We start from the raw sequence: 25,024 nt of genomic DNA on the forward strand, positions 1-25,024 counted from the left end.
GAAAGACTAACTATAGCCTAAGTGGTAGCCAATTCTGTTTTATTCTAGAGCTCAATTCAAATCCTAGGCTTACCACGTAATGACTGTGTGACCTTGAGCAAAGCACTTCAACTTTGTGGAGTCCCAAAACGGAGATGACAACACCTCCTTGTGCTTAGTTGGGAGGATTAAAAGATATCACATACACTGCATGGCACACAGTAGACACTGAATACATAGTAGTTATTATTTTGTATCTTTGTGATTATCCACAATCCTGGGATTGTTAACTTCGCCAATGCCGTAATTTGAAACACATTTATCCCTTACATTCTAGGGAACTCCTTCAAAACCTGTTTTCCAAATATATTATCTAGTTTGGGCTTTAAAAAATCTTGTATATGTTATGCTCTGTTTAACAAAGTCTCCTTATAATGCTTACCCAAGGGTAAATCAATTTCACAGAATACTGTTCTGCCTTCTATTATTATTCTTGAACCACATTCCATGTGATAACCAATTTCTTTACTTCCGCTTTCCTCCTACCACATTCCATACCCTTAAAAAAATGCCAGTTATGTTTTAAACCTCCTTTGAAAGTTGATTTTCATCCCTACTGTTTAAAAAAGTTATTTAAAGTAGTTACAAATTCTTTCAGTGTCCTCCAACTTCAATCCATGCCACAAAATAGTAATGGGGGAAATTATTAGTGCTTTTGCCAGTCCTCCCTCTGAGCACAATGACTTGTAATGAAGTACACATCCATAAATGCTTGACTCTTTGATCTCTGCCTGCTTGTACAACTCTAAAGAGAAAGACATTCCAGTCCAAACCACACAAAGAGGAACACAGGTTATTTATGGGAGCCCACTGACTCTGGTTTAGCCTGGCTCCTTCAAGATTCAAATACACACATCATTTTGACTGCAAAACTTGCTCCCTCCCCTTATAGTGTCTAATGGGACCATAGTGTAGGAATGTCTGATCTCTTGCTTCTCCCTGGGGTGAGAAAGGTAGCTGGTTTGGCAGAGAGACAGACACAACAGTATTTATAGAGACAGTAGAAAATGGACTCCATATGCCTACAGAGGGAAATCAGAGTAAATCACCAGGAGCTAAGGGGACATCTGAACTCCCTTTCTGAGGCCAGTCCAGCTTCTGGCTGAGAGTAAACAGGACCTACTAACCAGCTCTCAAGATGAACAAAATCTTGCATCCACATGCCCTCTTTCACCAGATGGTGTTCTACCAACCCTGTCACAGTCAAAGAGGGGAAACACACTCTTAGGTTCCTTGAGTTCAGAAGCTATTTTGCAAGTCTGACTCCTGCCTTACTCATGTACTTCCTATGACACAGCTGGTCTAAACACAGAAGCCATGAGTTCCCTATTCTAAAGTTGCTGAAGCTAAGTTTGATGAGTTTTTGTTAGTAATTTTTGGATCATGATGTCCTTAGGTGATCTACAGTGGGCCTGAGTGTTGATTTACATTGCTCATTAAAGCAAAATTCAAGTTGAATAAAGACTGTGCTGGAACAGGATCTAATTATCTACCTACACAGATGATTTGGGCAAAGCAAAGGACCTTAAGGAAACTGGCAAAATTTTCTTGCTATTTTTTGAGGATTCTGACTTTAATCAAAGTCATATTATTGGGTAAGCCTAAAAGAAACTCTTGTTTTTGATTCAATCTATTCATTTCATAGACAGAGCATCAGATACCTACACCAGTCTATATATTGTTTTCTAAAAGCTTGTGTTTTGAGCATTTTCTTATTCTCTAGTCATTATGATGGTTTTAAGCCAGAGGCTGAACACAAAGAAAGGCATATAAGTAACTACAAAGCACTGCCTGAGTAGAAACACAAATGTTGATGGCACTGCCTGCAAGCTCAAAGAAGAAATGGCAATAAATAAATAAATAAATAAATAAATAAATAAATAAAAGAGCTGCACATCAGCACAAATAGACAGTGGGGGAACTCAGACATTGTGTCCCACTGGGCTCAGAGAGGGACAGAAGCCAAGTATAGATAGGCCTGTAGCTCATACTTCATTCACTGTCAAGATGAAAAATGTTCATTTTACGATTTAATGAAAGACAAATATCATCTAAAAAGGAAAATGTGAAGAAGAGTACTCACAGATAAGCAGCACAGTCTTTGGGATAATAATGAGGAGCTCTGGACTGAGACCCCGCCTCTGTCTCCAGGACACATGGAGCAGAGTGAGATCAGCATAAATTCAGGACCTCAGTCTCTCCATCTGAAAAAAAGCATATAATAATGTCACCGTTTCCACCAAGTAACTATTAACTGAGTAATTAAAAATTCATGGTGATTGAAAAAAAACACAGAAATAATAGAGTAGAAAAGTATATATATGACATCTAGCCCAGAATGTGTGTATAGCCTTATGATCACACATGCACCTTTGTACAAGATGCCCAAAGTTAGAGGTTTTAACTTCTAGTTATCCACAAAATATTATTTTGATACTACAAAGGAAAGTAAACACATTAAACTAGATCCCTCATGAAAATAAGAGCAAGCTTATGTAATTCGGTGGTTGAAGGAAATCAGAAGTCAACTGAGAGGCAGAGGAGCTGAATGAGAGGCTGAACCATCTCCAGTTCCCTACTCTGCTCCCTTGGTCAAGAGTGACCAGTCAGTTGTGATTGCTGTATCATTTGGAGAGATGCCTGGATTCCATTAGCCATACCAAATAGGAAATAACCATGAGATTGAAGACATGTGGGAGAGGCTGGGCCACCCAAGAATATGAGTCACCCAACATAAAAAAATTTTGACATTATGGATGAGACCAAGAGGCACTACTTTTGTGGAGGAAGATTCCAAGATCGTGGAGAAGCCCCAGAATATAAAACTTGACATTGCTGTCTTCCCCTATAATTAGCATATTTGTTCACTGCCAGAAGCTATGGTGAGTTTAGTTGATGTTGGTGAACTGGGTGCACGAGGAATAGTAGACCCCTTTAGAACATTTCCCCAAGTGGAAGTTTTTGTTTGTTAACACTTCTTAAGATCTAAAGAAACACATTTCTAAGTAGGAAAAAAATCAGGGATAAAACTATGAAAAAAAGACATAAAATACAATTAAAATGTGTCACACACTGTTGACTTTAAATATCCATATTATTTTGGATATTATTTTATCTAGAATAATATCCAAAAATTTGAATTATGTCACAATTAAAATATACCACAAACATATTATTGAATTTTGACTCTGAAATAGTCATGTTAAATAGTTGTATTTAAAATATTGGTTATAGCTATGTAACATAGATTATTTCTTGTGCCGAATTCAGTTAGTTTCAAATGCTGGAGAGACTCGTCCCCCGAGCTATGCTAATCTGTTTTTCGGGTTCTATTGCTGACTCCACTCCAATTTCACCATGACATAACGCATATTCCTACTTACTCTGGGTTCTCTCTTTGTTTGATACTGTGGCAACTTTCCTCCAGTCACCACACTAAGCTAGGCTGGCTATTAAGTGATAAAAACATTATGAAATTCTGAAAATTAAAAATTACTATATATATATCAACTACATGGCATTTTCACAAAGCACTCTACTAAGCTCATTAATATCACTTTGAATCCTAACAACTCTCTGAGAAAGGTAAAATCAGTGCCCCATAACTCACAAGAAGAGAGAGTGCCCAGATTAAAAATTAGCAAGCAGTGAACTCAAGATTTGAACACAGTCTAACTTCAAAGTTTGGAACCCTTCTGCTTAAATAAATTACCAACCACACTAAGGAGTGATTATTTTACTAAATATAATATTTTCAGCACAGTTATTCGATTGCTTTGTTAATAACAAAGGCACTAAATAACTTGTATTGGATGCCAAGCATTACTCCCCACACATTAGGACAACCCTATGAGGGAGGCCCTATTAGTCTCATTTTACAGATGAGCATGCTGAGGCTCACTGACATGAAGTAAGTTGTCCAAAAATCACACTCTACGTGGCAGAGCCTGATTTCTAAATCCATGTCAGCCTCCCTCCACAGCCCACTATGCCAATGGCTATTCTGTTTCTGTATGTGTAATAGTTAACTATTCCGTGTGAATAAATTTACTGTTTGGGACAAAAAGTCCCAAGCTGTTCCCACCATTTCCCTCTTTTCTTTGAACCCCATCTTCCAACCACCCATTCTGACTTCCCAGGACACCATACCAGCCTCCCAGTCACCTATCATCCTGAGGGTCATGGTCCTGTCTTCCTGCAGGATTGGCCCAACTCCATCCTTGTTCCAAACATCTGTATTTGTCTTCTCTGCAACTCTTCCCAAAAATCTTTGCCACAATGGCTGCCATTTCCCTCTCCTTTTCCCCTTTTCTATTTATATCCCCAAACGTGAGAGAAAAGAAGGGCAATATGAAAATGTTACATAAGGGAAATAAGGCAAATTGTGTGTGAAAAGAACAGATATTGCAACAGGAAAGAAAAATACATCATGAATTATTTGGTGGTCACTGGGTTATGTTGGGAAATAATAACAACAACAACAACAACAACAATAATAATAATAATTACTTGGATAGCTTTATAGAAAAGTTCTCTAGGGACAAACCCAGTGAATTCAGACTAATTAGGTTAGGTAATTAAAAAGTGTATTATACTATATTTTCAAATAGATATAATTTTAGTTTTACTACTTTTATATGAAAAATGGGCAAGTGGAAGTTTTAAATGAGTTAAAAAATAAATGAACACCTAACAGTTAAAAAATAAATGAGTACCTTTAAATACTTGATGCTAACCTAAAAATCTTCTCTTCAAATAAAATAAAGTCCCTTGAAATATTGTAAAAATTGTGACCCAGTGTGAGATTCTGAAAAAGGGAGTTTACTTAGTAAATGTTGACTTCAAACCAGCTGAACACCAAATTACTTAAAAATGTAAAGACTTTGCGATAATAAGGATATGAATACTACCAAGTCTGAATGAATGAAATTTTATTGTTTGACTACTGCAAATTATCATTAGTAGCAGAATTATGGAAAACATCCTGTAATTAGGAATGACATATTAGTCCTGACAAGTGTGACTCAGTTGGTTGGGCATCTTCCCACAAAGCAAAAGGTCGCTGGTTTGACTCCTGGTCAGGGCACATTCCTAGGTTTCAGGTTTGGCCCCTGGTCAGGGCACGTGTGAGGGCAACCGATCAATGTTTCTCTCACATTCATGTTTCTCACCCTCTCTTTCTCTCTTCCTTCCCCTTGCTCTAAAAAAATAAATAAATAAAATCTTTTACAAAAAAGAGTGCCATTAATGATCAAATAGTAATCCCATACCACCACAATTTTTGAGAAAGCAATTGTGGAAACTTGTCCATTTTTGCAACAACATTCCACCTTCTGGTCAACTAGCTACCAAATTTTCTCATTTGAGAAATCCAAATCAGCTGTGCAACCAGACAGGATGCAAGAATGTAAGATGAATTTCTCCTAAAATGTAAAATATTCAATGATATTCAGAGTTAAAGAATACTATATGAACAATCTAAAAAGTCAGGGCTTTTTGTTAATTTAGTTCCTATTAAATAAAGCATTGAAAAGCTTTGCTAGTTATTGCTGGTTTAATTTGAAGCAAGGGCGATATCTGAAGCTAAGGAAGTGACATCATACCCTACGACACATATGTTGGATTCCTCAGTGCCTGAAGCCAGCTGTATAAAAGTGTGCTTCTTACTGAGTTGGATTAAAAAAGTACACAATGCTAGAAATTATTGCAATATATTAACCATGCTTTACAACAGTGTTATGAGCACAAGGGTAATGTTAATTAATCAGCAGAGGGCACATGGAATTTTTATTAGCCAGAGTCTTCTAATTTATTTTCCATCTATACTGAATATAGGGAAGGGGAGTAGTGGGGGTTGCTGTCCAAAATCCAAGACCCCTGCTCCTTGACAGGAAATTGTGTCCAGTGTACAGGTTTGTTGGAAGAACCTGTCCACTTGTCCTCCCATCTGAAGGAGCTGACAGAGTCAGACCTGTCTCAGTTCTTTTCCTCTCCTTCCACCCATCACTTTTCAGCAATCCTGGAAGCCAGGGTTCAGGCAGGTAACTTGGGTTCTTCTCTAAAACCCAAGGGAAAGATTCAAAGACAACAGGACGGTTGACATAGTAGGGGTGGCAAGTGATGTCAGTGGCCTTGCCTTGGTCATTGCTCCCGTTTTTTCACTGTCAGAGCCCACCTGTCCTCAGCTGGTCAAACTCTGTGGGGCCTCAGTGTCTGAGACCAGGTCAACTTCTGTATCTTGCAGCTGGTAACTCTCCCCAGAGCAAATGCACACCCTTTATCTTTCTCGTTTGAATCTTACTGTTCAAATCAACTGACTAAACAAAGCAAACACTACCAGACACACATTCAACCATGTGACCCACTTTATCTGTATCCTCATTTTAACATGCAATACATTGTTTCATATCAGCTGTTTTATATTAGTGGCCAGAAGAAAAATAGAAAAGAAAGAAAATATATATGGCAATTTAGTGATAGAGTCATTCTCAGAAATGTGAACATAAAACAACCTAACTGAGAGAGATTCAATTTTGCGTATTTGAATACATACCTAACTATACTGCCTGTTACACTGCAACTTAGTCAATGTCTCCTTTTTCTCTTGGACATATTTCCAGAGTCTAAATTTAAAAAACCCAGTCAAACATTGAATCTTGAACTCCCACTCAGCTCCAAATTGTTTTTAAGTAGTAACTGTTTTCTGTTAGAATCATGTTTGTGCTTTTACTTGTAGAATAAAAGGATTTTCAGTATAATGTGAACACCCTCTACTTATGATAGATTTTTGTTAATTTAAAGAATCATTGAGACCTTTTTTAATAACCCAGTTCCTTAACCAGTTCTTTCATATTATTCAGAATTATACTGAAAACATAAGATCATGGAATCCTCGATTCCCAGTCAGCACATGCCTGGGTTGCAGGCCGGTTCCCTGCAGGCCAACTCCCAGCAGGGGACGCACGAAAGGCAACCATACATTGATGTTTCTCTCCCTCTCTCCTTCCCCTCTAAAGATAAATAAATGAATAAAATCTTTAAAAAATTATTTAAAAAAAAAAAGATCATGGAATCCTACTTGCTTTTCAAATATATCATACATAGTTGAAAGATTGAAGAGTATGAAAAAACTCCATAAGGTTTATCCTTAGGCATGGTCTCCTCTGGCTCTTGACCTCAGTGCCTTATCTAAAAAATGGGGAATTCAGCCCTGGCTGGTATGGCTCAGGTGTTTGGAGCATTGTCCCATAACTGAAAGGTTGTGCATTCCATTCCAAGTCAGGGCACAAGCCTGGGTTGTGTGGGTTTGCCCTGGCCAGATACGTAAGGCCCATGGCCCAGGTGCATGCGATCCTCAGTACAGGTATGCGATCCTCAGTACAAGGAGGCAACCAGTCAGTGCTTCTCTCTTGCTTCGATGTTCCTCTCTCTGTAAAAAGCAATGAATAAAATATCCTCGAGTAGGATAAAAAATAATACACAAAACTGAGGGGTTACTACATGGGTATCACTTGGCTCTCCTTCCACCTGCCTGCCATGACATCAGGTCAGCACTGGGAGGAGGAGAGACGCAGGAAAGAGAAACAGGGTCATGGAAACAGGTTCTCTGCGGAAAAGGTGTGTGGCCCCTGATGTTTGGAGTTATGGATTGACATCAGGTCACTGATGCTTGGAGTTATCAGGTTCTTTTCTGTATTGAGGTCTCATGTTATTGAATTAACATTTTAAAAATAAAGGTGTTTCAGGACAGGGCCAGACTACAAAGTGTTATACATGAAAGTTAGGAAGTGGATCACAAAGAGAGAAAAGCACCAGTGAAAGGACATTTGTTTGAAGATACTAGTAAGCTTGTCTTCTTTTTAAAATACAAATGAACTTCCTCATGTTTGAAGGCAAAGGAAAAAGAGCCAAATAGAGGATAAAACTGAAATAGTTGAAAGTTCCTGGGGTGGACAGGGTCCAGAGCGGGTGGACAGAGATTGGTTCTAAAATAAAACAAAAGCACCACCTTATCCCCTCCTTCCCCCTGCCTTTGGGGAACCATGAACCAAACCAGCCACTGTCCAAAATGGGTGGTCACTCCAGGTATAGGCATGGCTTCCGCTCCCTCCATTCTCCACCATTCCCTGGATTGTCCAGTCGTCACCCACTAGAGGAAAGAGGCAGGAAAGAGAAACAGGGTCCCAGGAATAGGTTCTCTGGAAGAAAACCCATGGCCACTGATGCCCAAAGCCCTCTGGAATGCCATGGCAATGCTGTCAGTCCACACCTGTGAAGTCTGTATATCTGGGGTTAGATGTAAAAGATGTGTTGGACTGCTGAGAAATAAAATGAATTGTCATGGTAGAGAAGATTTCATATAGAAAATATTATCCAGCTTGAGCCTCTCCCTTATAACTACCTACCAGAAATTATTTTTGTAATAAAAATGAGCTCCTGGAACAGACTAATTACATGGGAGAACAACTTACCCTTCACTGCAGTTTTCATAATACATATTTTTTCATCAAATAGGAGCTAGCCAATGTAATTAAAATGATTAGTAAAGTTTTTATTGAATATGGATCCAAGTCATTAAAAAAAACAAGTGATTACTTTTGAAAATTACTTTAAGCCTACATTTTTTTCAAGCAATAATCTATTTTCCCTTTGACAATAGGTTTCTGGGGCCAGGAAGGTGATCTGAGAGAATACAACTCTTCTCCCTAAATATTACCAAGTTCTTTTTCCTTTCATGATGGAACTCTCTGTACTTTGGTAGAGAAAGTCCCGAAATGTGGCTGCGTCTTCTTAACAGAGCTCTGGAAGAACAAACCCCTGAAACTCCAGTGCAAATCATCTATAGTTCAGACTTGGGATTTGTCTCGAAATTTAAAAAAGCTTAGACCATTCAAGGATGCTGTTTTCAATTCTCAAGTTATACAAGGCTTCTAAGAAATAACAGCAGGTTGTGAAAGCTTCTGCCTCTACTCTTTATACCTTTAGGTTTTAAAATATTTTGGGTGTTTTGGAGTAAACAAGAATAAAATCCATCTGACTGAAATTACACTTTGAACTAGTTAGATTTAGATTTTATTTTATTTTTTAAATATATTTTATTGATTATACCATTACAGTTGTTCTATTCCCCCCCTTCATTCCCCTCCACCCACACACTCCCTTCCCCACCATTCTCCGCCCCCTTAGTTTATAACCACGTGTCTCAAGTTCTTTAGATTCTATATTTCCCCCACTATTCGCACCCTCCCCCCACCTATTTTCTACCTACTGTCTATGCTATTTTCTGTACCTTCTCCCCCCTTCTCCTCCTCCCACTCCCCTGTTGCTAACCCTCCATGTGTTCTTCATTTCTATGGTTCCACTCCTGATCTAGCTGTCCTCTTGGTTTGCTTTTGTTTTAGGTGTGGTTGTTAATAACTGTGAGTTTGCTGTCCTTTCACTGTTCATATTTTTCATCTTCTTTTTCTTATATAAGTCCCTTTAGCATTTCATATAATAAGGGCTTGGTGATGATGAACTCCTTGAACTTGACCTTATCTGAGAAGCACTTTATCTGTCCTTCCATTCTAAATGAAAGTTTTGCTGGATAAAGCAATCTTGGCTGTAGGTCTTTGGATTTCATGACTTGGAATACTTCTTTCCAGCCCCTTCTTGCCTGTAAGGTCTCTTTTGAGAAATCCGCTGACAGTCTGATGGGTACTCCTTTGTAGGTGACTGTCCCCTTATCCCTTGCTGCTTCTAGGATTCTCTCCTTCATTTTAGTCTTGGCTAATGTAATTATGATGTGCCTTGGTGTGTTCCTTCTTGGGTCCAACTTCTTTGGGACTCTCTGAGCTTCCTGGATTTCCTGGAAGTCTATTTCCTTTGCCAGACTGGGGAAGTTCTCCTTTATTATTTGTTCAAATAAGTTTTCCACTCGTGGCTGTTTCTTTCCCCCTTCTGGTACCCCTATAATCCGGATGTTGGAACGTTTAAAGATGTCCTGGAGGTTCCTAAGCCTCTCCTCATTTTTTTGAATTCTCATTTCTTCATTCCTTTCTGGTGGGATGTTTTGTTCTTCCTTCTGGTCCATTCCATTGATTTGAGTCCCAGTTTCCTTTCCATCACTATTGGTTTCCTGTGCATCTCCCTTCATTTCAATTAGTTTAGCCTTCATATGTTCCTCTAATTTGTGACTATGTTCCTCTAATTTGTGACTATAATCTACCAGTTCTGTGAGCATCCTGATAAATAGTGTCTTGAATTGTGCTTCTGAGAGGCTGGCAATTTCTAGGTTGCTTAGAGTTATTGGCTCTGGGACTTTGAGTTCTTCTTGCACCATCTTTTGGGCTGTTTGTGCCTGTTCCATAGCAGGATCAGAGCCCTAAAGTGTTCACTAGAACAGGGCAACTAAGTCTCTGGGTTGTGACGTTGTATGTGGGGGCGGGGTCAAAGAGGGACAATGGCTTCCCGTTTGCCGCCTGCGGCCAGCCGCGGCCCCAGCGCCGCAGCCACCACCGTCACCAGGCCCACGCGTTTCGTTCCACTGCACGCGAGTGTGCCACCGCCATCAGCCCTTGCCCCCTGGGGCCTGTGTGGTCCGTCTCACTGTGCACGAATGTGCGACCACAGTCAGTCTGCCCCAAACCCCGACTGGTTCCGGGCTGCCTGCGCTCCCAGGTCGGGGGATCTGTCCTGCCCAAACCTGCTCCGCTGCTTGCTCCGCCTCTCTTACCGTTCCCGTTGAAGGGTTTGTAGTTGTCGGACTTCCGTATAATTCAATGTTCTGGTCTTTGGGTGTGTCCTTGTTCTCCAAACCCTTGTTGTATTCAAACTTGGCTGTGGGAGAAGGCACAGTGTTTCCACCTATGCCTCCATCTTGGTGGAAGTCCCTTGATTTAGATTTAATTTTAGATTAAAACTATTTAGATTTAGATTTAAGTGTAATTTAGATTTAGTTGGAAATTCCACATTATAAGTGGGTAAACAGGTGTCTCTCTCCATTCTTCTGTATTTTGGATGAGCAGGCTTATAGAGAAATTTGACTTCTAAAAAAACTCCCAGAACAGCAAAGATGAAATTTAAAATTTTGTTTTTGAGTGTATTAAATTTTAATTTTATGTGCAAACTGAGATGTAATTGACTAGAATTTCCTCCTATTATTTAATGATTATTATTTAGATCTTTATGGGAAATGTAGCTTCTAAGCACTTTAGTGTGGCCATTAACAACTTCAGTTGATTTTTTCCCCTCCCATTCCACCCACAAACATTCATTGTAGGGCTACTTTGTGTCAGGCACTGTGCCAATTGTAGGGTATACAGTGGAAAAGAAACTGGGTTCCTGCTTTTTTTGTTACCGTTTAGTGAGGAGAAACCCATTTTGAGAGGTCTGCTCCAATGTTCTTGCTCTCTCATACAATGTCTATCTCCTACGTAATACAGCCACTCTCCCCCAGGCCCCTCAAACCCAATGCCTTCTCTGTCACCCTGCAGGCACAACTACAGTAATTTGACTTTACCAGTGCTTGCTCCTGACAAACATAAGGCCCTTTCAAGTCTTTGATATGACCTCATCTGCTTCACATAGAGGCAAGGAGGGTGAGGTGACATTCTGGGAGCTTCTGAACCTATTCAGAGGGTGGATGTGGATTAAAGAGGGAGGCAGGTATCCTCTGTGAAACAGGACACATGCCCCTTTGCTAGGGGTTTACATCAACCTTGCATTGCAATAAAAAAAACATTCCCATCATTTGTAACATTCATCACAGCCTCCGAGGAGATGGGCCATTTTATTACTTGCATTTTACTCCAGAGAAATAAGAAACAAAAGGTTAGAAGACTTTTCCAAAGTCAGTAATAGACCTGGGACCAGGAGCAAGAGTTTATAAATCCCTATCCTGTGCTGAGCACACTCAACCTTACATTCACCTTGCCAAAAAAAAAAATCAAGGTTCACTTTTGCTGTTTAACTAATTAGAAGTGAGGCACATCAGGCAGAAGGTAGCACCTTGTTAATAACATAGTCATTATTTTATTGTTTCAATCCGAAACTCCATGTTCTTCCAAACTTCTTAATACTTCTATGAGAAAGTTCCTGGATTGTCATTTCAACCTACATCTACTCCCATGTATGATATATTTGCAAAATTTCCCTGAGAAAATATTACTTAGGAACTATTGAAAATTTTAGGAAAAGGGGAAAATGCTCTTTCAATAATTAAGAAGCCATTTAGCCTGATTTGGTTAAATACATACATAAACATGCACACATATTCACACACATGTGCCATAATAGACTGTAATGGATTTGATAAACTAGAGAATTTACTACAAAGGTATTACCCCATAATCTGAGATCATGAAGATGTCAGGTTCCCTAAACTATGATGGTTTTAGAAATGAGTCTATTGTCTTTCTTCTTTCCATTTTGTAAATTGACTAGTTTTTCACTAAAAGCTGACAGAGTGCTAGGGTACTGACTCCTCTGTTATTTTATCTGATCCCTAAAAGACTAAGCTCCCTGTGAACAGGAGCGACCTCATTCCCAGGGCACTGCTTGACACACAGCCAGAGATGAACACAATATTAATCTGAAAGTGAATCTGCCTCTGGTATACCAGGTTGCTTTTGTATACTTTTAAATTTTAATAACATGGATTGGAGGCAAAGTTTTACAAGACAAAGGAAAAGCAAGGTTTTTGTTTGACAGCTTAGAGTAAGGGAATTATATAATTTTAAATAATGCTTTCTTATTTCAGATGGTGAAACCAGTGAAAAATGGCCACGTACTCCCAATAAAACTGAATCTGGTTTTGGTTATAAGGGGCAAACTCTAACCTACTTTTAATGATGCTTTCAGATTTACTAAACATTCTTACAGCTTTAAAGTTTAAATGCTTCCACAAAGATCTTGCTCAAGGACAGAAAATGTTGCATGGTTTGGATTTGACTCTAGTGAAGACTGAAATGATGAGTAATGGACACAGTCATACTGCCCCCAGGTGGTGTCATGTTCAACTATGCTCAGAAATTTATCAGTCATTGAATGAAACCCAGAAAGATCTTTGGTTTCCATAGCAACACCTTCAAAAGACTCTTGAGCGGAGACTTTAAACTTAATCTCAAGCTCCCCCTCAACTTTCATATATTGTCCCTGTCCTGGGAGAAAGGCAAACTGCTAATGAGGGGGATTTTAGGATTCCAGTTGAGAACCCAGCAACCCTGACAGTCCATGTGAAATGGTGATGAGCAGTGAGATTGTCCTGAGTCCTAAAATCAGCATAAAGGCTGTTACCTATCATCAGCCGTAACTATTCCCTACCCCTCACACTTTCACATACCCACACTCCTAACACAGGTGTGATTTGGCAGCTAAAAGATCATTAAGGCCATGTTTAGCTTTAGTTGTCATGAATTTATGACTTAGGTATCAGGAAAGAATTTTCAACATGAGGCTTTTTCTAGGCCAGGATTGGTTAGGGATACAGCATAGTCTTTACTAGGTTAGTCCAAAGAGAACTGGTTTTGTCACTGACAGTCCTCACTTTCCCTCTAGGGCTCCCCAAAACTACTCATGAACTGCAGCAGTTGTTAAAACTTGGTATGTGTCCCCATCCACTGGATGGATGAAGCAGGAGGGATTTCAACCTCAGGACCATTTCTTTGTTGTGCTGAATGTCTAGGGGATGGGGCTGATATCCAGGTACTTAGAAGATCCACCCCTGTCCATCATTTCTCTTTTAAAAAGGCTAAAAGCTATCATACTTCTGCCTTTTAAAATCTCTCAAACAAGCAGCATCTGGCTTCTGCATGCTCTGTGTCTCTTGCTAAGTGGCCACAGACCCAGCACTGTAGGGAGTGAGCTTGGTTCATTGCTTGGTATCGTCTCAGCACCTCCAAGCCCAGCATGAGTAGTAGCCATAAGCAGAACACTTTGGAACTCATGACAAGTGGCCCTGGACAAGGCACAGGTGATTGTTGACCTTGTCCTGCACCTCCCAAAAGGCCTCAGAGAGAGTTCCCTAGGTAGCCAGCTTCAGACCATGCTGAAATACCACCCAACCACCTCTACAAGTAACCTGCTCAAAGGCAGACTCAATAGGTACCTGAACCCCACTAAAGTGAGTTCTGCTCCATGGGTTCAGCCCTTGCACAGCAGATCTTCCACAGTGGTTGCACCCAGTCTTATAGCCAATTGGCCTAGGGGTAAATCCAACACACTGATGTACCAATAGCAATGAAAGCTCAGCTACAACTGGAAGGTGCATACAGACCACACAAAATGGGGAAACACTTGGAGCATTTAGCTCAGGTGACCAGAGAGTCTGTGTCATTGAGCCCTGCAAGATACCTTCTACATAAGGACACTACCAAGCATGGGAGATGTAGCAGCTTTACCTAATAAATACAAAAAAAGTCACAAAGACTCAGCCAAAATGAGGAGACAAACATGTCCCAAGGAAAAAACAGAGCAAAACTCCAGAAAAATAACTAAATAAAATGGAGATATGCAATTAACCAGATGCAGAGTTGACAACACTGAGTATAGCCCTGGCTGGTGTAGCTCAGTGAATTGAGCACGGGCCCGCGAACCACACGATCGCAGTTCGATTCCCAGTAAGGGCACATGCCTGGGTTGCAGGCCAGTTCCCGGCAGAGGACACACCAGAGGCAACCATACATTGATATTTCTCTCCCTCTCTCCTTCCCTTCCCCTCTAAGGATAAATAAATAAAATCTTAAAAAAAAAGAAAACACTGAGTATAAGGATGCTAAATGATCTCAGTGAAAACTTCAACAAAAAGATAGGAAACATAAAAACGAAGATAAAAAAACATAAAAAAAGAATTGGTCAGAAATGAATGGTATGGAAATCCAAGATGGTGGAAAAGTAAGTAGAAGCTATACTAACTACCTCCCAGGACCAGTTTGGAATTACAACTGAATTGAGAAATGATCCTGAATAACCAACTGAACACTAGCTGGAGAGAAGCCTTATAAGTACAGACAGAAGAAACCACTTTACCGTAATGAGACTGGGAGGGAGTATGGAGGAGGCAAGAGAAGCGTGACTGGATCCCATGGGCAGCAGCCAAAGTTCTGGAGGGATATTTCAGCAGCTGGGGCGGGGGTTGGTTCCAACTAGAAGTTTGGGGTCTAAACCCTAAGTTGGGCTCTCCAGCCTATAGCACCAGAGGTGTTGGGAACCGCTCTGCGTGGTTTTGGGAGTTGTAACTACCTCCCATGGCCAAGGATGAGTGAGTGACCTCTGGAATGTGAACCACAGGAGACAAAGCTTGTCTCTGGTAGCAAATGCTGCCTCAGCTTACTCCCCTGCCCCCAAAGCATGGTCGACTAGCCAGAGACAGGTAAGACTCCTCAGAGAGAGGGGTAACCTAAGCCAGACATGATCACTTGGGAGGCCATAATGGAAGGATTGGGGGGCTGTGACAAAGAGGGAGTGGTGGACCCTGCCCCCCCTGGCTATTCTGACATAGCCTGAGTCCCCATGTCCTCTGGGAGAAGCACTTCCTGGCTCTAATCCGATTAAGCCTAAAAGCCTATAACGGGGAATGCGGTGCAGCCCTGTGCTGGAAAGGGAGGGTTCTCCGGGTGATCAAGCCTAAGAAAGAATATGTAAAATCCTGTGAAACCTGCTTTGTTTAGAATGCTCTCATTTAAATGATAGGGTCCAAGCAAGAAGTTTGTTCCTCAAAGTTTTATGGCTTTTTAGCTATCTGACCCTGACTGAGAATAAGTCCTTATAGTTCTTTGAAAGCTACCTATTGTTTGATCCTTACCTATATTCTTGTGCAAACAACCCCAATAAAAGCCGCTGAGGAAGTGGCTCTTGGCCTTTTTCCTCTGAGAAGTTGGTCACCTCTCCTCCCCAAGCAGATCATGTCTTGGTAGAGTTACTTTTATCCATGGTGGGCAGGGGGACTTGTGGGCAAAGTTGCCCCCACCCAGAGGCAGAAAGGAACCCAGATAGCATTCGGGTGTAAAAAACAGCAGGGTTTCTATTTGCCAGGGAAAAAAGGCTGGAGACATTTGCAGCCACTTACCCTGGGCTCCAGCAGAGGGAGGGCAGAATGAACTAGAGGTGTCTGAGGAAAGTCTGGGGTTGGTAGCTTTGGGGAGAGAACTGAAGGAACAGCCACCAGGATCCCTGTGCCGAGTCATTCCTCATAGTGCAGAAGCCACCTTTCTCGGAAAGAACACTCCTCTCTGAATGGCATTACCCTAAGGGGAAGCAATGGACACACCCCCAAGAATCACTCTGCCCCACCCTCGGGAGCTTAAGCCAGGGGGCTGATTATAGCTTGAGGCTATATCATTGATTACTTTTAATACTAAAGGAGATCTCTGGGAGCTCTAAGAGACTTCAGCTGACCTTCCCCAGGACCTGTGTTGATAAACAATGATGTTGGTGCACAGCAAGGTTCTCTCTACACACAAACAGGCCCAGCAGAGGGAGCTACATGCTGTGGATCACTGATACCTCTGTTGACCAGGGCTAGTCACAAGCAACATCTGACAAAAGCCTACATAAGAGACTGCAGATCTACCAAATATGCAGAAACAAATTCAAAGGAGCAGCCAAAATAAGAAGACAAAGAAAACAGACCACAAACGAAAGAACAAGAGATTTCTCCAGAAGAGCTATATGAAAAGGAGGCAAGCGATTTATCATATAGAGTTTAGAGTAATGATTATGAGGATACTCAACCGCATGAAAAAAGACATAGAAACCATAAAAAAGGACCAGGTATAAATAAAGAATGCAATGTCTGAAATAAATAATACACTGGAAAGAATAAACAGTAGGTTAGATGAAGCAGAGGACTGAATCAGTGATTTGGAAAACAAAAAAGAAAACACACCCAGGCAGAGAAACAAAAATAAAAAATAATTTTTTTAAAAATGAGGAGAATTTAAGAAACATTTTGGACAATATGAAATGTAACACATCCATATCATGGGGATACCAGAAGAAGTAGAGAGCAAGCAAGGGATCAAGAATCTATATGAAGAAATAATGAATAAAATTCCCCTAATCTGGAGGGCCAACACAGATGGATTCAATAAAAATGCTTCACTTCCTTGAACAACCAAAAGAGGGATAACAACCAATTTAAAAACAGTAAGTTACCAGAAATGCAAAAATATCAAACTGCGTGGAACTCTGACAATCAAGGAGTTAAAGAAACATTTGTCCAGGATGGTAGGAAGGGTGGAGATGGGAAGCTGGGCAGGCAGGCAAGGTGGTGGGCCATGTGGGTGGGTGAGGAGTGGCTGGCTGACTGGGAAACTAAAGACTCCAAACCTTTAGCTGTAAAATCTGTGGGGGTTGCGAAGGTGGGAGAAATTCCCAGTCTCACAGGAGAGTTCATTGGATAGTGGGGCTAGCATGGAGCAAGTGTGTGGCATTGTTCCCTCTCTGACACCTACCCAACAGACAGTGCCACAATGCAGCAAAGAGGGTTGCCCCATTCTGCTGAGTACCTAAGGCTCGGCCCCCTTACAATATAACAGGTGTGCCAAGACGAAGAAATATAGCCCAAGAAAACAACATACCAAAACTCAAAAAAAAAAAAAAGAGCTAAGCAATGAGGAGATAGAAAATGTATCTTATGCAGAGTTCAAAACAATGGTAATCAGGATGCTCACAGAATTGATTGAGCTTTGTCTCAAAATGAAGAAATGAAGGCCACGCAAAGTGAAATAAAGCAATATATACAGGGAACCAACAGTGAAGGGAAGGAAACAGAAACTCCAATCAATGACTTGGAAGAAACAAAAGGAAGAAATAAACATCTGACTGGAACATAATGAAGAAACAAAAATTTGAAGAAATGAGGAGAGGTTTAGGAACCTCTGGGGTAACATTAAGTGCTCCAACATTTGAATCATAGGGGTTCCAAATGGATAAAAGGAAGAGCAAGAAATTTAAAACTTATTTGAACAAATAATGAAGGAAAACTTCCCTAATCTGGCAAAAGAAATAGACTTCCACGAAGTCCAGGATGTCCAGAGAGTCCCAAAGAAACTGGACCCAAGGAGGAATACACCAAGGCACGTCATAATTAAGTTACCCAACATTAAAGATACGGAGAGAATCTTAAAAGCAGCAAGAGAAAGAAAGAGAATTAACTACAAAGGAGTTCCCATTAGACTATCAGCTGATTTCTCAAAAGAAACTTTACGGACAAGAAGGGGCTGGAAAGAAGTATTTGAAGTGATGACAGGCAAGGACCTACATCTAAGATTACTCTATCCAGCAAAGCTTTCATTTAGAATGGAAGGGATGGTTAAAGTGCTTCCCAGATAAGGTCAAGTTAAAGGAGTTGATCATTACCAAGCCCTTATTATATGAAATGTTGAAGGGATTTAACTGAGAAAAAGAAGAAAAACTATGAACAGTAAAATGACAACAAACTCAAAACTATTAACAAGGTAATCTAAGAAAATAAAAACAAAAAATGAACTAAGCAAACAACCAGAACAGGAACAGATTCACAGAAATAGACATCACATGCAGGGTTATCGGTGGGGAGTGGGAGGGAGGGGAATGGGGGGAAGGTGCAGGGAATAAGTAGCTTAAGTGCTAGTTACAAAATAGACAGGGGAAGGTTAAAATTAGTATAGGAAATGGAGAAGCCAAATAACTTATATGTATGATTGATCCATGGACATGAACTAAGGGACACAGAATGCTGGAGGGAGGGGAGTGTAGGGTGGAGGGGAATAAAGGAAAATAATGGGACAACTGTAATAGCATAATCAATCAAATATGCTTTAAAAAAAGAATGAAATCTTGCCATCTACTCCATGGTTGAACCTAGAAGGTATTGTGCTAAGTAAGTCACACCGAGGAAGACAAATGCCATATAATTTTATTTATATGTGGAATCTGAAAAAACAAAATGAACAAAGAAATAGAATAGAAAAAGACTCATAGATACAGAGAACATTTTGATGATTGCCAGGTGGGAGGCAGTTTGGGGGGCTAGATGCAAAAGGTAAAGAAATTTAGAAGTACAAATTGGTAGCTGCAGAATAGTCATGGCAATGTAAAGTATAGCCTAAGGGATATACTCAATAATATTGTAACAACTGCATGTGGTGTCACATAGGTACTAGATTTATCGAGGTGGTCACTTCCTAAGTTATGTTAATGTCTAATCACAGGTTTGTACATCTAAAACTATTACAATATTGTACATTAACTGTAATTTTTAGAAAGAAATTATTTTTTATTGTTGTTCAATTACAGTTGTCCTCATTCCCCCCCGCTACTCTCCATTGCCCTACCTTGTGCTCACAATCAATCCCCACTCCCCACTGTTGTTTTTTGTCCCTGGGTTCTTTATACACGTTCCTTGACTTGACCTTTCTCCTTCTTTCCCCTGTTATCTCCCTCCTTCCTCCCCTCTAGTTACTGTCAGTTTGTTCTTTATTTAAAAATAAAAAAATATTGCCCTGGCCGGTGTGGCTCAGTGGATTGAGTGCTGGCCTGTGAGCCAGGGGGTCACCAGTTTGATTCCCAGTCAGGGCACATGCCTGGGTTGTGATCCAGGTCCCTAGTTGGGGGGCGTGTGTGAGGCAACCCCACGTTGGTCTTTCTCTTCCTCTCTTTCTCCCTCTCTTCCCTTCTCTCTAGAAATAAATTAATAAAATCTTTAAAAATATAAAAAATAAAAATTTCCAAAAAAAGCCAAAAAGATTTAAGAAAAAAAGAAATGAAAAAGACTGTCTTAGACAAACTCTTGAACTCTGGGAGTTCCTGAAGGTGCTGCCTGTTTCTGACTATGACTAGGGTGCTGGGCAAGTCACCCAAGACAATTAAGGAGAGAAAGCCATAAAGGGATTCCTGAAGCTTGCTATTTAGTCAACTTACACAGGTAGGATGAAAATAAAGCTATCAGAGAGCTTATGTCCACGGGGAAAATTGATCACAAGTGGTTCTCAAATGACACATAAACACAGGGAAGTGAAGCTGACATCATTGATCCTGTTGCCCTGCAGTGTTGATTTGGTTTAATTTGGCTGGTTAAGTGGGTTTGCCCTCCCTTCATCCCCTCACTCCCTGTTTCTGCGCTCCATGTGCTGCCTCAGGAATTGCAGGCTTGGCAGACTATGACCCTGCCACAACCACCAAGCAGACTCTTCTGGTCCATTCGTAGTAGGCAATAGGGATGCCCAGCTTGACAGTGAATAATAGGACCCCATGCTAACTCATATTCTGATATCAAAGGCTCCTTCTACCATTGGCTGGGCCATGCTCCTTCTTATCCCAGCATGAGAGACTCCAAGAACAATGATGGAACTTGGTTCCCCTGACCTTTGTTATCCACCAAATAAACAAATCTCAGGTGGGCCATCCCTTATCCCAGTGGATTCTCAACTTCAATTAGGCCATAAACATATTCAAATTTATTTCTTTTAGTTGCTTTCCCTTCATCAGCCTGCATCCCCTTCCCTTCTCTCAGGTCTCATCCGAGCCTTTAAGAGGTCGCTAAAAGATAGGCACCTCCTTCTAGTTCAGTCACACAAGATATTGATATGTTTATTGGACACTCAAGCCTCATTTCTATTTCCCTGTGGTTGTGTCATATCCACTACATTTTTAGTTTCTTTCATTTTTTGTATATACTTCTGAATGTATATTTACCAAGACAATTTTCTCAATGAAATAACAATAAATACTCAGAAAGCCACATGGGGCACACAACCCAAAGCACTGTAGTTTGTTTCAATGTTGTGGTTTGGAGTGTATTCTTTTATACTTTTTCAGATTCAGGAAAATAATTTTATGAGAGAAGTGGCTCACAAAAAGATGTGCTTTTTAGAAATTAGGCTACTTGGTTTCATGTCATTATTTTCATGGATCACAAGGCAATTTACCTTCTCTAATTTCCACCATAAATAGGTTATTTAGTCATAGGATTGTAGTGAATAGGATTCTCTCTTGTATTCAAAGAGATAAGTAGACGGTGCTTCATCCTGGTATTCAAGTCCCTGTAAAACATAATTTTTAAACTATTCCTCAACATGCATCCTTGCTTCCCCAACAGATTATCTTTCTGATCCTGACATATATACTGTATATTACCAATTTAAAGTGTGTACGTATGCTGTCCCTTCTCCAGAATGCAGCTCCCCATCTCCTTCCTACAACCTGTTCACATTGCACGGTCCAGCTTAAATCCAGGACAGTAGACAGAAGTCTCCCCCTTGCCTGGACCTCAGCCCTGACTCCTCATACACACAGGCACACAATCTGTCACTTTACTTCTCCACCCATCTATTTCCTAATTAGATTGCAAACTCCTGCAGGACCTTACCTTCTACTTTTATATTCCCCTTAAGCATTAAGCCCAGGACTTTGCATATCTTGAGTGTTTAGTAAACAGATGAGAGAACTAACAAAAGTCAATGTAAACAAGACTGCAGAAAGATAGTTTCCCAACACAAAACTGAGCTGTCTGTGGCTCTAAAGCTGTTCAGGCTGTCCCTGGTTGCAGATCTTGACCTTTCCTTTCCTGTAAAGATACAAACTGGGTTTGCAAAGCACAATGTTTGCAGAGATTAGGAAAAGACCCGAGTAGTTCGATAGCCCAATCAACATAGAACAACTTGACAACTCTGGTTCCAAACCCAATTTAAGGAGGGAGTAAGGCTTCCCTTTTCCCCTTTGCTTTTCATGTGCAGACAAAGTCATGTTAACTCTAGATTTTTCAGGGGCGGTAGGTTCTCTATTGTGTGGTGATTTCCTTTCATTTGCCTGCAATTTCTTCATTTATAAAAGAAGGGATTTGGAACATTAGATTGTCTATAATCCACTTCCTTTCTCTATCACCGCTTCTTTCTTCTTTGGCTTTCACCCCATTCATCAGTTTAATGCCCATTAATACCTATTGCTAACAGGTAAAGAAGGCAGTTAGTTTATCTGTTTGCCAGGACCTCTTGTAAAATGGGTTAGAGCATCAATTTAAAAATAAGTAGAACACAGGTCCTTAGCTCTCATTTGATCATGGCTCTGTCATTTCTCCTACAGTAACTTAGCTTTTATAAAACTAGTGGTGCTTTGAACAGATGGGCCTTCTTTTTTGGGCGGGGTGGGAGGGGGGAACTCCAAAAAAATAAAGTGCACACCTTTCTTAATATTGTATTCTATTCTATTTCAATAATCTCTGGTTTTCAGCACCCTCAGATGTGGCTCATCATTAGAAGAGACGAGAGGCACCCACAACTGAAGAAGACAAAGGATGTGGGTTCTTTTGATTGACTATACATAAAGGAGGTCACTTCCTGTTTTAAAAAGGCTATTAGTTCACTAATATTGATCATTACTGGAAACAGATAAAAATGATTTCTTAAGGCTTTAATGAAACATGTAGAAAAGAGAAGTATTTAAGCAGAATTCCCAAATAAAGAGATGAAAATTCAATCCCTTGACTCGTGTGATGCTTTTTGTAGCACCTGCTTAGTCGGCAAATATGGGCCATGATTCCCATTTGAAATTAGGAGATGACACATTTAGTTAAACAGTTCCTGTCTCTTCTTTGTATTGCTTATAACCAATGAATTAGTTCCAATAAAGATACTTTTGCAATACGTCCAACTCCTAGTTTTTCTAAAACTCATTACATGTGGCATAATGAGAAGGTGACATAGAATCAATTTTTCACAGCTTGTATCAGGCACTGAAGGAAGCATTTACCAGTCAGTTACCGGTTTACCCCTACTACAGTCCTAGCAATTAGGCGTGACTACCCCTTTTTTGCTGATTAGAAACAGGCTTAACAAAGTTGAGTGACTGGCAGGTACTCATGTGTCCAACAGAACTAGATTACCCTGAACCTTAATGCTCTCTTCCTAGGTCTGTAAGACAAACAGGTAGGGCATTACTTTTTAAGTGGTGGTTATCTGAAGGTAGATCTGACTCCAAGTTTCTTCCGAGTACAGCACAGAGGCTTCCTGAATAACAATTCCTAATTTAAAATGTAAGAAATACACTTACAAGTTGATTTATCCTCAATTTCCTTAAACATGGTTTCCTCTAAAAGTCTCTAAAAGTCTTCTCTTAAGAAGTGAGGTGAAGAAGCAAGGGATTCACAATAATCTCTAGGGAAGAATATGGAGTTATTCAAAAGTATTGACAACATTATAGAAAATTTCAGATTCAGGAAAAGTTTTAAAGGTTTATTGTTTTCAGAGTACGAATCCTAGAAAGCTGAGCTGTGGAAATTCTCCATGGCCAGTGGGTCTTGGGCTCCACTAATTGCTTGAGAGATGAGGGAGTAGCTACATTCTAGGGGTGCCCTTGGACAAGTCTCTAGCCCTACTAGTATTTGAAGTTTGGAAAATAAACTGATTTGAATATCTGACTTCTAACGCTGTTTCTAATGACAAATTTGTGTGCCTATATGCCACATCATTTTGTCTAGTATACCCAGGAAGACAGTTTAAGTTTCAAGGAAATCTGAAACTATCTAGGCAAAGGATTATAGGAAATGAGTTCTCAAGCTTCCAACCTTTTTGATAGTAAGCAATGCACAGTTCAACTGTACACACACACACACACACACAGCCTTCATTTTATCTGATGATTATAATTGTAACATTTATGTCTCCCTTACAATTTTGGCACAATATTTAAATCAAATAATTACTGATGATGAATGCTGCTCATTTATAGTTCTGCAAAGCAGAGGTACTAAATATTTTGTGGCTGTAATCTAAGGTTTCTTCTCCAATCACTAGAAGTTGTGTTGCCTATAACAGATTGTGCTGATATTTCCAGAAGAATTAATAAAGTGGAAAATATTTCAGAAATTAAAATAAAAATTACTGGAAATTTTGATTTTCATTAATTATATCAGCAAGTCAAAGTTTTTATATCAAGCAATTATGTAACAAGATTCTAAACTATGTTCCAAAGAATGTCTGCGTATAACATTTCAATATGGTAATAGTCTGTAAAATTTTATAACACATTCACAAATTATTGTGGAAAAAATACTAGCTTTAACTTCTTAAAGTCAATGTCATTTTTTTTCTGATATAACTTTGTGATTTTTATTTCCTGATGCATTGATATAAAAAATGTGTTTTCTTAAAAAATACAAAAACAGACACATATTCATCAATATAAGTGAACAAATTATATAGTTTTCATGTGTACATTTTTTAACCTAAAGTAAAACCTAAAGTCTCTATTTTTAGTCCGTATTACAACACTTATTTTTATTTGTTTTGTGGTACTTGTCACTGTCTGTGTGCATTTTATAATTTATTTGTTTATTTGGTCTTTGACTTTCCAACCACAAAGCTGGGTCAGAAAAACAAAATCTCTCCAGGTATTCCCAGCAGAAAGGGATATAAATAAGGGAATTCAATAGTTACAAAACTATTGAAAGGGTAGGAGAACAATGAAAGTTTGCCACTACCTTTAAGAAATTAAGGATCTTTCTGAAACCACAGAATGTTATTGGTAATAATCATAGCTGCAGAAATCACCGGAACTAGTGTTTATAGCAATATCTAAAGCTGCTAGAAAAATCTCACATCAGCTGAAGCCCAGACACTTGCCCGTGGAGTAACAATTTGGCTTCCACCTATTTTCCAAATCTTGTGAGAATGCATCTCATTGGCAGAATCTGATCTGAAACCCTTCAGGCAAAGGATTCTAGAAACTGAATTCTCAAGTTTCCAGCCCTTGTGATAGTGATGCGTAGAAGGGAGTGTTGCTGAGGACTCTACAGTTAATTTGTACAAGCTCCAAAAGGGAAGGATCCATACTGCGTTCATTTATTCTCACAGCAGTTCACAAAGTTTTTGGTCTCAGGATCCTTTATGTTCTTAATATTTCTAGAGGATACCAATAAGAGCTCTTGTTTATATGGGTTATACTTATCCATATTGACCATAGAGAAATTAAAATTGTGAATATTTAATGGTGCTAATTTATTAATTCATTTAAAAATAATAATAAAATC

The sequence above is a fragment of the Sturnira hondurensis genome, unplaced genomic scaffold (assembly GCF_014824575.4).
Source record: "Sturnira hondurensis isolate 20B ecotype Veracruz unplaced genomic scaffold, ASM1482457v3 Scaffold0022910, whole genome shotgun sequence".
Taxonomy (NCBI): Eukaryota; Metazoa; Chordata; class Mammalia; order Chiroptera; family Phyllostomidae; genus Sturnira; species Sturnira hondurensis.